Source organism: Mycteria americana, chromosome 2 (genome assembly GCF_035582795.1).
Source record: "Mycteria americana isolate JAX WOST 10 ecotype Jacksonville Zoo and Gardens chromosome 2, USCA_MyAme_1.0, whole genome shotgun sequence".
Taxonomy (NCBI): Eukaryota; Metazoa; Chordata; class Aves; order Ciconiiformes; family Ciconiidae; genus Mycteria; species Mycteria americana.
The window spans coordinates 8,759,149-8,772,597 of record NC_134366.1 but is presented as its reverse complement, the minus strand read 5'-3'; positions in this window follow the sequence as shown (position 1 = coordinate 8,772,597).

The window sequence follows — 13,449 nt, the reverse complement described above, 5'->3', positions numbered from 1 at the left end:
AGAGCAGCAAAAAAAATTGCCAGTGGTTTGCACAGAGAGGGGAGAGAACAAGCAATACAAGTAAAGCTGCAGGTAGACATACCTCGATGATTTCTTTCTGATTCTGCTGATGCCTGATAATTGACAGAGCTCCACTCTCAAGAGTAAGCAGGGAAAAGAGGAGGGAGAGAGAGTGTGATAAAATCGGATGGAGAAGGCTCAGTTGTTATTCATTTCAATAATTTTCATCTCCCAGAGTTAAGCTTTTGTATCTTTGTTATTCTACTGGTGATAGCTGGAGAGGTAAGAACATGGAAACCTAAGCTTTATCATCACATATCTTCCTAACAAAAGACAGGCAAAATAGCAACTTCCTTAATAAGACAGGATGATAATGGATAACGGTGGGATAAATGGTTTCCAAGGACACCGTCTTCAGGAGGAGGCAGGGTTTGCAGTGTCAGCTTGGCAAAGACAGTGCTAGGAAGAGCAACAGCTCTTTCCACCCTCCCCTTGTGTTAGCAGCACTGTACGTATTTGCTGGTCTTCATGGACAGGTGGACTCACTGGTGCTTGGGAAGCTGATCCCAGTGTGGTTCATGCCTCTCTCTTCCAGTGCTGGAAAACAGGCGGTTACACTCCCAGGGGCATGAAGGCAGCGGGGTGGGGGGCAGTTTATGGAGATTTGTAGCCCTATGCTGCCGATGTCGAGAGGAGTGAGGTATTTCCACCAGTGGCTGAGCCAGCTACTCTTAGGCATCTTGGTTAATTATTTTGAATGGAGGGAAGGGTTAAATATGAGCCTACCCATCCTCTTCTTTCAAACTCTGGCTGTGCTTGAGAAAAAAGGCTGAATGCAGTCTATCTTGGGACATGGAAAAGTCCTGATTCGACTACACATTTAAGCATATATATAATTTTTCAAGAAATGTATCATAAGCAGTTGTTTAGATAGTGTTGAACTAGGGCCAAGTTTCCCTCTTGATGCTAGACTGTGACTTGTTGGGGGTTTTTTTGTTTCTAGTACAACCCAGTAGAAAAGAGCAAGACAACATTTTTGTTAATAAGCATATTAGAGGAGCTGAGAACAGCTCATAACAATTCTGCTTTGATTTTCTAGTAGGACTAAAAATGCAAAAAATGGCAATGGTGCTCTTTTTCTCCTCTAAAGTTGTTTGATTTCTGGGAGATATGCCTTTTTCTTCTAGAAAATTAGAAGATGCTTTTTGAGGAATGGACAATATTCAAAGGGATAGATAGTAAAATCCTACATTGCCAAGATACGTCTTATTTCAGTGTGGCATCTTGTTAAAGTAAATGGAGAAGAAGTGAAGACAAAATCTTGGCAAAGTTGTATCACTGACAGTATCACTGACTCTTAATGCAGAAGACGACCGTAATGTTAGAGGATTTATGTTATTTAGAAAATGAAAGAAATCATATTGGAAGTGGGCTCAAGTAATCTCAGTTCAAACTGGGATGAAATTCTTCTCTGATACCTTTTTCTTTTGAGAGCTTAAGCTGAAACCCCTGTTCAGGGTCACGTCATTACCTGGTCAAACACAGCTACACTGAGAACATATTGTCTCTCCAAGGTAATGCCCTGTTTCCTAAAAATGCAATAGGCTGCTGAGTTTACATGAAGTGACAATGACCATCTGTCTAATTACAAATAAATAATAAGGCCTGGTCATATAGTTGGCGTAACTCGTGCATCCCTACAGCCCTACTGAAACCAGGTACAAGATCAGCTTCATGAACTCAGGGACTTTAAATACTAAATGGATCATTAGATCCCTTATTTTGACCCCTTTGGCATCCCTCACCATTCCAGTTCACAAAGAGATACTGTTGTTTAGCCCAGAAATTTTTGTTTGATTGTAACATTTATTCCAGAAAGCTGTGCTGGCTTTAAGGACAAACAAATGGAAAATCCATCATTTCCTTTGGGAAGTTTTTGCAGCAGTTACACCATCATGTTAATACAAAACATGTCCTTCTTTCAAATTTAGATTTGTTTTCACTTCCAGGCACTGGTTCTTTTTATCCCTTTCTAGGTTAAAGAACCCTTTCAGAAGCAGAACTTTTCCTGCACATCAGTACTCCCACAACAACAATCCGAGTTGATTCTAATCTCTTCCATTAGCTGGATGGGCGAACCTAAGTGTCCTGGTTTAGGACATCTTTCTCTAACACTAAAATGATTTTTGTAGCTTTCATTTGCAAATCTCTTCAAATTAATGCAGTGTGAAATATGGATTAAGAGCTATTAGGAACAAACTCAGTAGATGGGGCATTACCTTTCCAATTTGGTGTCTGTCATCATCTTTTTTCATTCTTTTCCTCATCAGGAAATATTGCTTTAGTGGAGAAAAATAAATTTGTCCAAAACATTCAGATATTGTCTGATGTGTAACACATCAACTGTACTACAGCACAGGCACATAGACTCTGATGTGTGTTGAACATTTGTTCAGCATCACCTGGATGGAAATATGGACCCTTGACTATGTGGCAGCCAAAGTCCCTGCTTCTCTATTTAGACTGAGGCCACCTCAGCCCTTTGCAATTCAGCAGATGCATAGGCATCTGCAATCTGTATGTTCATGCTATGGTAGCTTGTGAGTCAATATGGTTCATCCCTTTGGAGTTGAGATTAATGAAGTCATTCTTGCTACTGGAAAGAAGTTGAGCTCATTATTTTCAATCCTAGCTTTCTGGAAATTCAAAGTTTAGTCCCCTAGCTTCTTTACCAGAGGAAGAGTTTTATTGCATTGACTGAAAAGGAAGAGAACAAAACTTGATGCTTCAAGTTTATGGCCTCCAAGTGCTTTATTCAGAAGAACTTCAGTAACAGCATCAGACGAGAAACACGCTGCTCCTGCATATGTGCTAAAAGTTTATTTACAATTTAGGCTCCCTGTATAGACTCCATGTGAATAGCTAAATGAAAGCCTTTTGTCTTTGATATGTAAGAAATAAGACTACCTGACCCAATAGTCTGTAGCAACTTTAAGACACAAGTAGTAAGTCTTGAAAGGACTGAATTTCAACTCAAGGGACCGTTGCATTAAAAATCCTTCTGACTTCAAAGAAGGTTTAAGATAAGTACTTCATAACTGATTTTATAATCTTACTAATTCCTGCTGCTCCATTGTTACACAGGTTTTATATTCAGAGTCCTCAGCACAGTGTGACCCTGCACCAGTGGAGACCTTTAGATGTAGCTTTATTGTAAAGGCTGTATACTAGATAATGAAAGTTCATTCCATAAGGCCTGCTAAGCAGCCTGTATATATACAATGAGATCATACAGTAAAGTTTTCCTGTCATTCATTCCGTTTATCTGAGCTATTACCTATAGAGCTTCCACATCTTTCAAAGATTTACTAAGCAAAGGCTATATTTTTCAGATGATAATTTCCTTGTTATGAAGCACTTAACTGTTTATCTTACTGGGGCATAACTGTTTTAGGAGACAGTCAGTAATTTTGTGATTCAGCAGGGTTTAGCCATACACACCCTTCATTCCAAAATACATGGATTTTGCAGTGCAAAGGAAAATTACTAAATGGACCAGTGAACTGGTGAAAGTTCTGAGATCACAGAGTAGTATTTCTTGCCTAGTTGTCCCAGAAACATCACTCCCAGAGATCTCAAGCTTAGACTTTTTCTGAAGAAAAAAAAAAAAAAAGAGAATAAATTAACTCAGTTGTGAAACACTATTGAGGCAGCTGGAATTCAGCTGCTAGAGCAGGCTCTGTTAAACCATGTAACCTGTTTCATTATCTTTTAAAGACAAGAAGCATATAATCTAGAGTTAGGTTTAGAAACAAGATCTGCAGATAAGGAAAGCTGCAGATGTAAAACCAGCATAATTGTTTCATACACACCTTTGTCTCCCTGGTCCCCATTCAAGTTAAGAAGTCTGAACTCACTACAGCTTTCTGATTGGTATGGTTTAGTTAATCAGCTGAATGACATTATCAGAAATCAAAATGCGTTAGACCCCAGGAATCCATCACTGCCTTGGTCAAGTCCTGAAAACAGAGCATCTGCTCCACAGAAGACAGGTAGACCATCAACCTGCCCACCTCTGTTTCTGCTCTCTGCTCCTCCAGTTTAAAGCTCTCTGGCATTCAAGCCACAGGATTTTCTTCCAGGTGTTTCAGAGGCACCAGCTGGATCTGTTTGAAGGACAAATTACCTCTTACCTGAACCATCATTTGGCTTTACCTGTTCATCTGTTACCTTCTTGCTCTCCTTAATCAAGTCTCAGCCCCCACATACATGTGGATTTTTCACCAATGTTACTTCTCACAGAGTAACACCTGTTTTTCAGTCCATGAACAGTGGCCCAGGAGAGGGAAGGGACCCTTGTTGCTATTTCACTTGAGCAGAACCTCTACACACTGCAATGGGTCGCCTTCTACCCAGGAGGGCTAGGATTGAGCAGAGATTTGAGCACAGCCTGCAAAGGCAGAGGGGTGAACCACTCAACAATTTCATATCGATGAAGAGTTTCTCTCAGAGATCTTTGAATTCAGTTGACAGATTAGTACATTCTGTTAAACTGTATATATAACCTGTCTAGATTATACAGTCCTTGTAAAGTCACTGTGCTTGGAGAATTAGCTAATCAATCCCCTGTCTGAGTGACTGAGTACTCAATCCCCAATCTGCCTACAGCATTTTACCCTTTTAGCTTTTAGTTTCATCTGAAAAGGTAAAAAGCTGGCATGCAGGTTAGGGAATGTTTAAATTATTTAAATATAACATACTCAAATACAGATAAAATGCATTTAATATTTTTTTTTTTTAAAAACAGAAGGAATGTCCACATGGTTAGAAAACAAGGTGAAGAAAGCTATTAGAAAAAAACACTTTTTAGGTAGCTGAGGTTGTGCCCAAAAGAAAAAAAATAAAATCATGTGTTTTATCAGACTAAATGCACAAGCAGAATGCAAACCAAAACCCATACTGAATAATAACTTAATATTCTTTTTGTTTAAATCTTAGAATACCCTTCCCAGACACATAGTTCGCAAGAAGCTTGAAGTGCCAAAAGGTGATCAAGGCATAACAAGAGCTCTTAGAAAAAATAAGGCCAAATAAGACCACTGACCTAGTGAAGTATAACAAAAGGCATAAACTAGATGGTATTCACCAAAAACTAAAGGTACTGAAGTATAAAATAGGCGAGCTACTAGGTCTTTTGTTTAGAAGTCTTTTGTTTAAAACTGTCTTAATACCAGAGGAATAGATGGCCATACGATGGCAAAATATGATGCCAATGTAAAAGATGGTGGCAGAAGAATCAGGGAATTTTAGCTTTGGGGAAGGGTGACATCCATACTGGGTAAATTGGAAGAAGCTGTAGCGTAGAACAAAACTAGCAGGCACGTAGATGGAAACAAGGATATACTAGGAAAAGTCAAGACTTTTGTAGAAAAAAAGTCATGCTGCACAAGTCTGTTAGGGTACTTTGAAGGAATCTTATCAGTGGACAAAGGACTCTACTCAGATGATAGATTTCCTTACATTTCCTAAAGGCTTTTGACAAACTGTTTTACCAGAAATTCTTAAAAAAGGTAGTTGTTTTTGTATATGAATGAGAAGATCTTTGCATGGATGAGCAGCTAGCTGAAAGGTAGGATTAAAAGGGCAGGAACATGTAGGGGTGTCACCAGTGCCATCCTACAGATGGTTCCAGCACATCCACCTCTGAAATTATACACAGAGGATGTGCAGAAGAGTCTTATCAGTGAGATGGGGAAGCTTGCTGATATTGTATTATTCAGAGTAGTAAAAGACAAGCTAACTGCAAAGAATTGCAGAAGAATTACAGTATAATGTGACTTCATGATAAAATGGCAGATGAAATTTAACACCTAAGTGTGAAGTGATGCACTTCATTTAAAAAATAAAAAAAAAAAAAAGCACAATCTTAACTTTGCATACATGATGATGGGCTCTGAGCTAGTTATTACCACTCAAGAAAAACATCTTGAGGTCAGAAAAGTCACTTTCATACAACTATTAGCTGGATGCTCACTGGCAATAAAAAAAAAAAAGAAAAAGAAAAAGAATAGGGAATAGAACAGAAAACATCATTATGCCATTATATGAATCCATTAAATGATCCCACATCTGAAGTAATGTTTGTGATTTTAATCCCTCCTCTTGAAAAGGATACAGACAATTGCAGAATGCTCAGAGGAGGTCACAAAGGTGAACAGAGGTATGAAATTATTTCCATACAAGAAGTGACTAGACTGAGTAGAACCACTGAGCAGAGATACAAGTTGTGAACATCACGGTGGAGGTGACAAGGTGATGATTGCACATAGTCCTCATAATAAAGGAATTTAGAGGTCATCAAGAGATGATATGAGGTGGCAAGTTTAAAAAAAAAAGACAGAGTGGGTACTTTTTGCAGAATGGATATTTAAGCTGTGGGAGTTTTATCAGAGGCATAGATAAAGAAATGACTGTACAAGTTCAGGGGAGAAAAATCTATGAAGTGCTGTTACCCAGTCCTAGGGGTTCCCTGGACCAGGCACGGTGGGAGGCTGGGTGAGGCTGGTTGCTTGGTGGGAGCAAGGATTAGCCCCGCCGGCCTGAAGACGTCTGAGCTGCTCCCGGTAACACTCCTTTGCTCTGGCTAGAAAGTGCCTGGGAGTCTTTAACATTAATGAAAATCAAGCCCTTTGTATTCAAAATGAGGATGAAGTTGCTGCACGATTAAAATAATCTAATGGCAGGAAGTCCAGAGGGAATTTGCAGCTTCCTCCATAGTTGATTTTCAAATACCAACACTTTAAAAAGCAGTAATGTATCTGTATAATGCACAGCTGATTTACAGCCTAAGTGACAAACATCTTGGGGTTTAAAAAGTAATCTCTTCTATTTCAGTTTTCTCTGTATCCCTCAGAAAATGTATGCACCACAGCCTGAGAGACGATACTAGCCCTGCTGAAAGATATTCTGATGAAACAATCACTGCAAATAAGTATATTACCACAGCAAGTAAAATAACGTGAATACAGCAAGGTGCAAAATGACACACTCAGCATTACCATATATATGTACTCAGGCTAGAGCTCAGTGTAAATAATATATAAGGAATGACTCTTTACTGTATCCTAAGGGGGGAACAGTGGTTACAACAGATCATCTTAATAGGACATAGTGTCTAGCAGGCCCTGGAAAATTCCTGCTGTAAAACTTCTGCCGTACTGTAAAGATGTGCTTGCCTATGACCTAACTTTTACAAATGTTTGGGTCACCCATAAAATACCTTTTCTGCAATATTTATTTACAAATAACTCCTCTGAATTTACATGGAAGTGCAAAATGCACAAAAGCTGTTCAACACCAAAGCTCTCCCATGGAAATCTTTCCCTCAGCCACCATCCCGTTTGGTTTCTTTTTATGGAGAATCGAAGTGACCATGATGCATCTGGGATGCCAAGAAGCATGATGGAAAGGTGTCAGAGAAAGCTGATTACAGGACTGAACACATGGGTAATTACTGGGACTGTGAAGGGAGGAATGGGGTTGGTACCACTTAGGGAACAGAAGTGATCAGAGGAAGACCTATAAAAAAAGCAGAACAAAAAACGATGGATACAAGGATAGTTACAAGAGAGTTTTTTCTGTAGGAGACTATAGGCCATAAAGTGTTGAAAAAGACTGAGAAAAAGCATCAGAAGCAGCTTAAGCATCAAGGAGGACAGGGAGGGTACGGAGACCTAGAGATGTGGCCAAAAAAAAGTTGTCCGTGAGTGTTCAGGGAGAAGGTAAAGTTGGGTAAGAGCAAGCCAGAAAAATGGCTGAGGGAATATAAACTTTAATTCATCATTGTCATCAGCATTCCCAGAGAGTTGAGAGGAGAAGGAAACCAGGGAGATGATAAGGTTATCAGGGAAGCAGGTGAGTACAGCCCTGGTAATGTGCAGAGTGTGATGGCTAATGGCTTGTAAAGTTAGCTTAGGTAGTGAAGTGATACAAAAACTGCTTTTTTCCTCAGAAGTGTTTGAGTATTGAAGGAGTGGACCACTCCAGTAAAGGAGGCTATGAAAGAAATAAAGGCAGCCAATAGCTGGGAATGCAGGGTTTATCAATGGAGAAAAGAGCTGGGAATAAAGACCAAGCAAGAGACCTCAAAGTCAGAGCAAGAAAATCAAGGGAGAATGAAGGAAGAAAAGACAAGAAGATCATGAAGAAGGAAAGATGGAGGAGGCTGCAGTTGTTAGCCACTTTGTCATGGTTTGCTAGTGTGGGATTCAAGCTGGGACCTGAAATCAGAGCTGAAGGAGCACAGGGCAAATGCTTGCAGGAAATTCTTCCAATGTCCCTGAGCCCTCGCTGGGAGAACCCATGCACCAGCACAGGTTAATCAAAGCTGGAATGTAAAATGAAGTTTTGGGAAGATATTGAGCATGTAAGGGGAAAGCAAATGGAAGAGAGAAGGGCACAAAGCATCAAGGACAGAGAGCAGATTGCAGAGGAGAAGACTTGGTCACCGAGCCAACACTTCATCCTCTGCAGAAGAAAAGTGCCTGAAGCCACTTGTTACTCATGTTGTAGAGAGCGTGGCATGGAAAGTGACTGAGAGGGAGTTATAATCACCATAGAATCATCATAAATGATGAAAAATCCCCCCCCCCCCATGATCACATTAGCAGCTGAATCACTCAGCTTCTTCATTAGTCTGTGCTGAAAAAAAGAAGGGGAAAAAAGGATTTTTTTTTATAAGAAGCTATTTTTCTGAACAAGCAAGAAAATCACAAACAAGCATCCCAGAAGAGAGTTCCTGCACAGAACTCATTGCAGGTTAGTTGTACATCATTTTATATTAAGCGTTGGACATATTGTAGAGGGACCAACTTGTTGCCATTTTACATTTCCCAGTGGAATGATGTTTCCACACTGATTCCTTTCTCTTGACAACTCCAGTAATACTCTGGATGTGATGGGTAATGGCTTGTAAATTCTGCTTAGGGAAAAAAAATTTCCTTTAGTTTGGTGTTGTGGAAAAGATATTTTTCTTCTACTCAGATGCGTCTTTGCACAACCCATCTGCCTCTGTACAGACATGGGCAATAGAGGGGCAAAGGGACATGGGAGATCCCTTTGCTTTCCATGAGCAACAGTCAGCTTTTTGAGGCACATCTCTGAGAATAAGGGTTTAGGGAACATGAGGACAGCCACTTGCTCTGGATCCTCCTGCGGCGGTGAGACAAGTCACGGCTCCTCTTTTTATGTCAGTAGAAAGCTAAGGTTTCTCTGAACACAAATGTTCAGAGAACTTTGTTCTCTTTGTGCCATGTGACAGGCAGAGCCAGCAGCACTTTCTTTTCCATGGGTGACCCATTAAAACCCGGTTGGCCTTTGTCAGTTTTCAGCCATTTAGGGCGATCTTTTTGATGGAAGGATTGAAGGGATGGAGGAAATCAAGTCTGGAGAAAGGCAGCAGCCTGTCTTGGCCCCCTTGCTTCCTTCCCAAACCTGGAAGAGGATGTTTGGCCTCATGTAAAATAAAGATACGCCCATGAGCTCAGCAGTTAGAGCCCACCTGTAACATGAGTAATATATATCCTAGCACTATTTCCTAGCTTTTCTTTTCCTATTGATCAATCCTTCATCACTGAAAGGCAAAGCTGGTGTAAGGCACCTTTGTGTTTTCCCCAGGGCTATCACTAGTTGTCCTTTAAGTAGCAAAAACTTGTCCACACACATGAAAGACAGAATACAACTGGTGGGTACCATGCTGAGTTTGTGTGTAGGAGACTTTGCTCCGAGTCCTAGTTGCAGCAGCCCTCTGCAAACAGTAAGTCATTAGTCTTGTATATCTAGATCCTGACCAAAAGGATGGCCATAGCACCAGGTAATATCAAAAATTTTACAAGAACAAAGAATTTAAAGAATTTAAAGCATTTGAAACCTAGTAAAAATGATTATATTTTAAATGGGAATGGAAACAAAACAGTTGGGGCTAATTCTGCTTTACAGCAGCCTAAGCAAGGGACTGCAGTGGAGAGGAGTTAGAATGGAAAACTTCAGGGTTTAACTTTCCATATATTCTCCTCCTGTCTGGACTACTCCCATTAGCCTCTTCCCTCCATTTGTACACCATGCTCCCAGGCCCCAGGCCTTGCCATCCCCAAGCTTTCACAGCTACTTGTTTTATGCTATTAAATTAAATGCTGATTTCCCTGAGGTCAACAGTGACTTTCCCTCTGCTTTTACAGCTCCCAGCATAATGGGACACAGACCTGAGTAAAGCTTTAAAGATGCAATATGATGCAAAGTGCGTATCAGTAGCAGCAATATCACATTTTCAGTCTCCCTCTTGAGAAATTATTTAGTAAGAAAGAAGACAAGAAGAATGTCTTTAAAGCCAAAAGGGACTTCGTGCGAACAACAACTTGTTAGACCTCTGTGTAACATGAGTCCAGGGTATATTTGTATTAATTCATGTTTCAGGTGCAATAGCTGTAGTTGGGTTAGAAATATTTGGGGGAGGGGTGGATTTTCTTTTTGGTCAAAGGTTGCATCTTAGTGCTAGAACATCCACCATATGTCTCAGCAAGAATAGGCATAGTCAAAACCGTTCTGTGACCCAGAAAGGCAGAAGTACAGCAATTCACAAATGACAGCAAAACTGCTCCCTAAGTCAACTGGTTGCCAAAGAGCACTTTTGCAAGGCTGTGTGCTCATACACAGGCAGCGTTAGGTGATTGTGAGTGCAAATTACAGAGGTCAGTGAAAAAACAATCAGTGAAAATTTCTAATATCGATTTTCATCTCACCCTGATGGGTATGTGTTTGTTCAAGAAGCATCACACATGCAAAATCTCACATCATGGCCATCTGGACTTCCTCAGGGGCTGCAACGGATACTCGTGCGCTTCTCCAGACTTCTGCTGTCCCCGTGTAACACAGAGATCACACACTCAAGGCAGGGAGCTGACTTTAAAGTAACACACATAGCTACAGATGTGTGCAGAAGCACTTCTGTTGTACATTATGCATCTTACTATTATTTCAGGTAAAACTGCATGCTGGCAGTTTTTTTGACAAATAAGCAGCAAGTAATGAATGGACATAAAAATCCCCCACAAAACAGAATGAGATTTTAAAAGAAAAGCTGGGTGATCCACAGGTCATGTAACCAGTGGGATAAATAACAGATGGGCAAAGATAATCTTGGATTGGAGGCTGAACAGTGAAAATGCAATGGAATGACTTAAAATGAACTTGCAGTAGGAAACCGTCCTCTCCAGAGCAAGGCTCAGATTCCCAGGAGCCCTGAGACAGACCCCCTGTACTCTAGCAAGGATTTAGAGGCAGGACCCATAGGATCCAGCTCTTTCTGAATTGTAGCAGGAAATTAAAGAGAAAGAAGACAAAAGATAGACCCTTTTAATCCTTAGAAAACACCTGGGTCTTCCATTTATAGAAATAAATTGTGGTATTAATGTTTAAAATAGAGTGACAACCAACCATTAAATCTGCTACAAACAGGAATAGAATTATTTCAGGGTTGCTGAAGTCAGCGGTGATCTAAATAGGCTTGAAACAAGGATCTGAATGAATGTAGTGTTGCTTTCCTTTTCTTTAGAGCCACAACTGGGATATTCATGTCACCAATATGGGAAGCAACCACTGTTTCTGGAAACAAGCCATATTATCAAGCATAGGGAACCTCGTAGGAAAGAGGCTATTTGCAGCAGGCAAGGCAAAAGCAAAGCGAGGAGCCATTGGCAGTGTGAGTGGCTGTTTCTTGGCTTTGTTGGAAGCTGTGTGGTTGCTTTGCTGCTTTTTTTCCTTACGCTGTGTAAAACACACTCCCTGGAGAAAGCAGGATTTACTAGCTGAAGGCTCTCTGCTATTCAAGCTGCCTAATTACAAATTACGTCACATCAACTCATCCCAGCCCCCATGAGGAGGGATTATAGACCATTAGGGAGTCAGATGAGACCACTAAGTCTCAATTCACTTTGAACATTTCACAGATAGCTGCTAATCACAGGCACTCTGTTCTAAGTGAGATATGAAGCAGGGTCATGTCTAATCTGGTAAATCAGTGCACCCACTGCCATTATTTTCTGGGTAAACACAGGACATGTGGGTGAAGGCAGGTGACCTGGGCTTCCTACACATGCAGTTAGCAGATATTTTTAAATCAGAGTGAGTGTATCGTGAGCAGAAACTCTCTGGTAAACTGGCATTTGAGAGCGATTTACAGGAGTTATAGGCCATTTGCAGGGTGGTACTGTAAGTCAGATGCTTTGAATTTCATTCATTTAAGTTCCCTTTCCAAACAAGAGGAATGAGGCTTGCTGCCTGGAATTTTACTGCTGAAGCCAATAATTCAGTGTTGATCTTACTTATTTGCTGAAAATATGAATCCGCTGGCTCCTGAGGATTTGACGCTGAAGAATGGCAACAACTGATTCTGTGAAAGTTCCCCAGAAAGGCACAAATTCTCTTCTTGATTACATCGAAGCGGTACCACCCAAATAAAACCACAAAGGACCTTTCCTAGAATATTACTTACAGGTTTTTGGAGTATCTGTAGATTCTCTGGAGTCTGCTTTACTACCTCACCAACTCTCCCAGGAAATGAGAACAAGCTGAAAAACAAAATTTCTGACCCAAGAAGCATTCTCAGATTTGAAATTTAATCTGGTACTATGATGAAAACACAAGCTCAGTGTTATTTGTTTGCGGTCTGTATGGTTTTTTTTTTCCCTTAACACAGAATAGTTTGAAATAATGTTCTTGTCCCTACTGAAATACTTTTTCTTGAAAAGAGCAAGTAATTTTGTTTAATCAGCAATTGTTCGTTTTTATTTTGTTATTTTAAATTGTATGTTGTATTACACATTACAATTAATTGGTCAAACCACCGACGAAAATGAAGCCTTTGAATTTATAGAAAAAATTATCACCGAAAACTGGTTAAGGTGGTAGGATCTCAATGAAAGGATTTTACAAACCAAAGTGGTAATACAAGCTTTATACCATCTCCAAATACTTCACTGTCAAGTGAGTTTCTGGCCAGCTCCAAACTGCTTTTTTTTGCCTCACTTTGGGTCACATTTGACATTTTATAAGCTCTATCTGCAGATCTAGTCAAAGAATAATGAATCTTTCTGCAGGTTTCCAAGAGCACCGTCTCTCCTCATGAAACTCGTGTGCTGAGAATCGGCACCGTTAGCCGGTGTGGTGCCCAGGCGCTGCAGTGATGTGACCTGTGCACAATACAGGTTCAGCCTTACTCACTAACTCCATGTGTGAGTGGTGGCTGGGTTACAAATCTGATTTTCTCAGAGTATCTGAAAAAGCTGTTTATATTCCTCATTTATAGAGCAGCCTAGACAATGTCAAATACGCTGGATGCCTGACAGCACGACTGTTGCCCTACTGCTGAGCAGTGGCAGGTAGCTGGTGCATCAT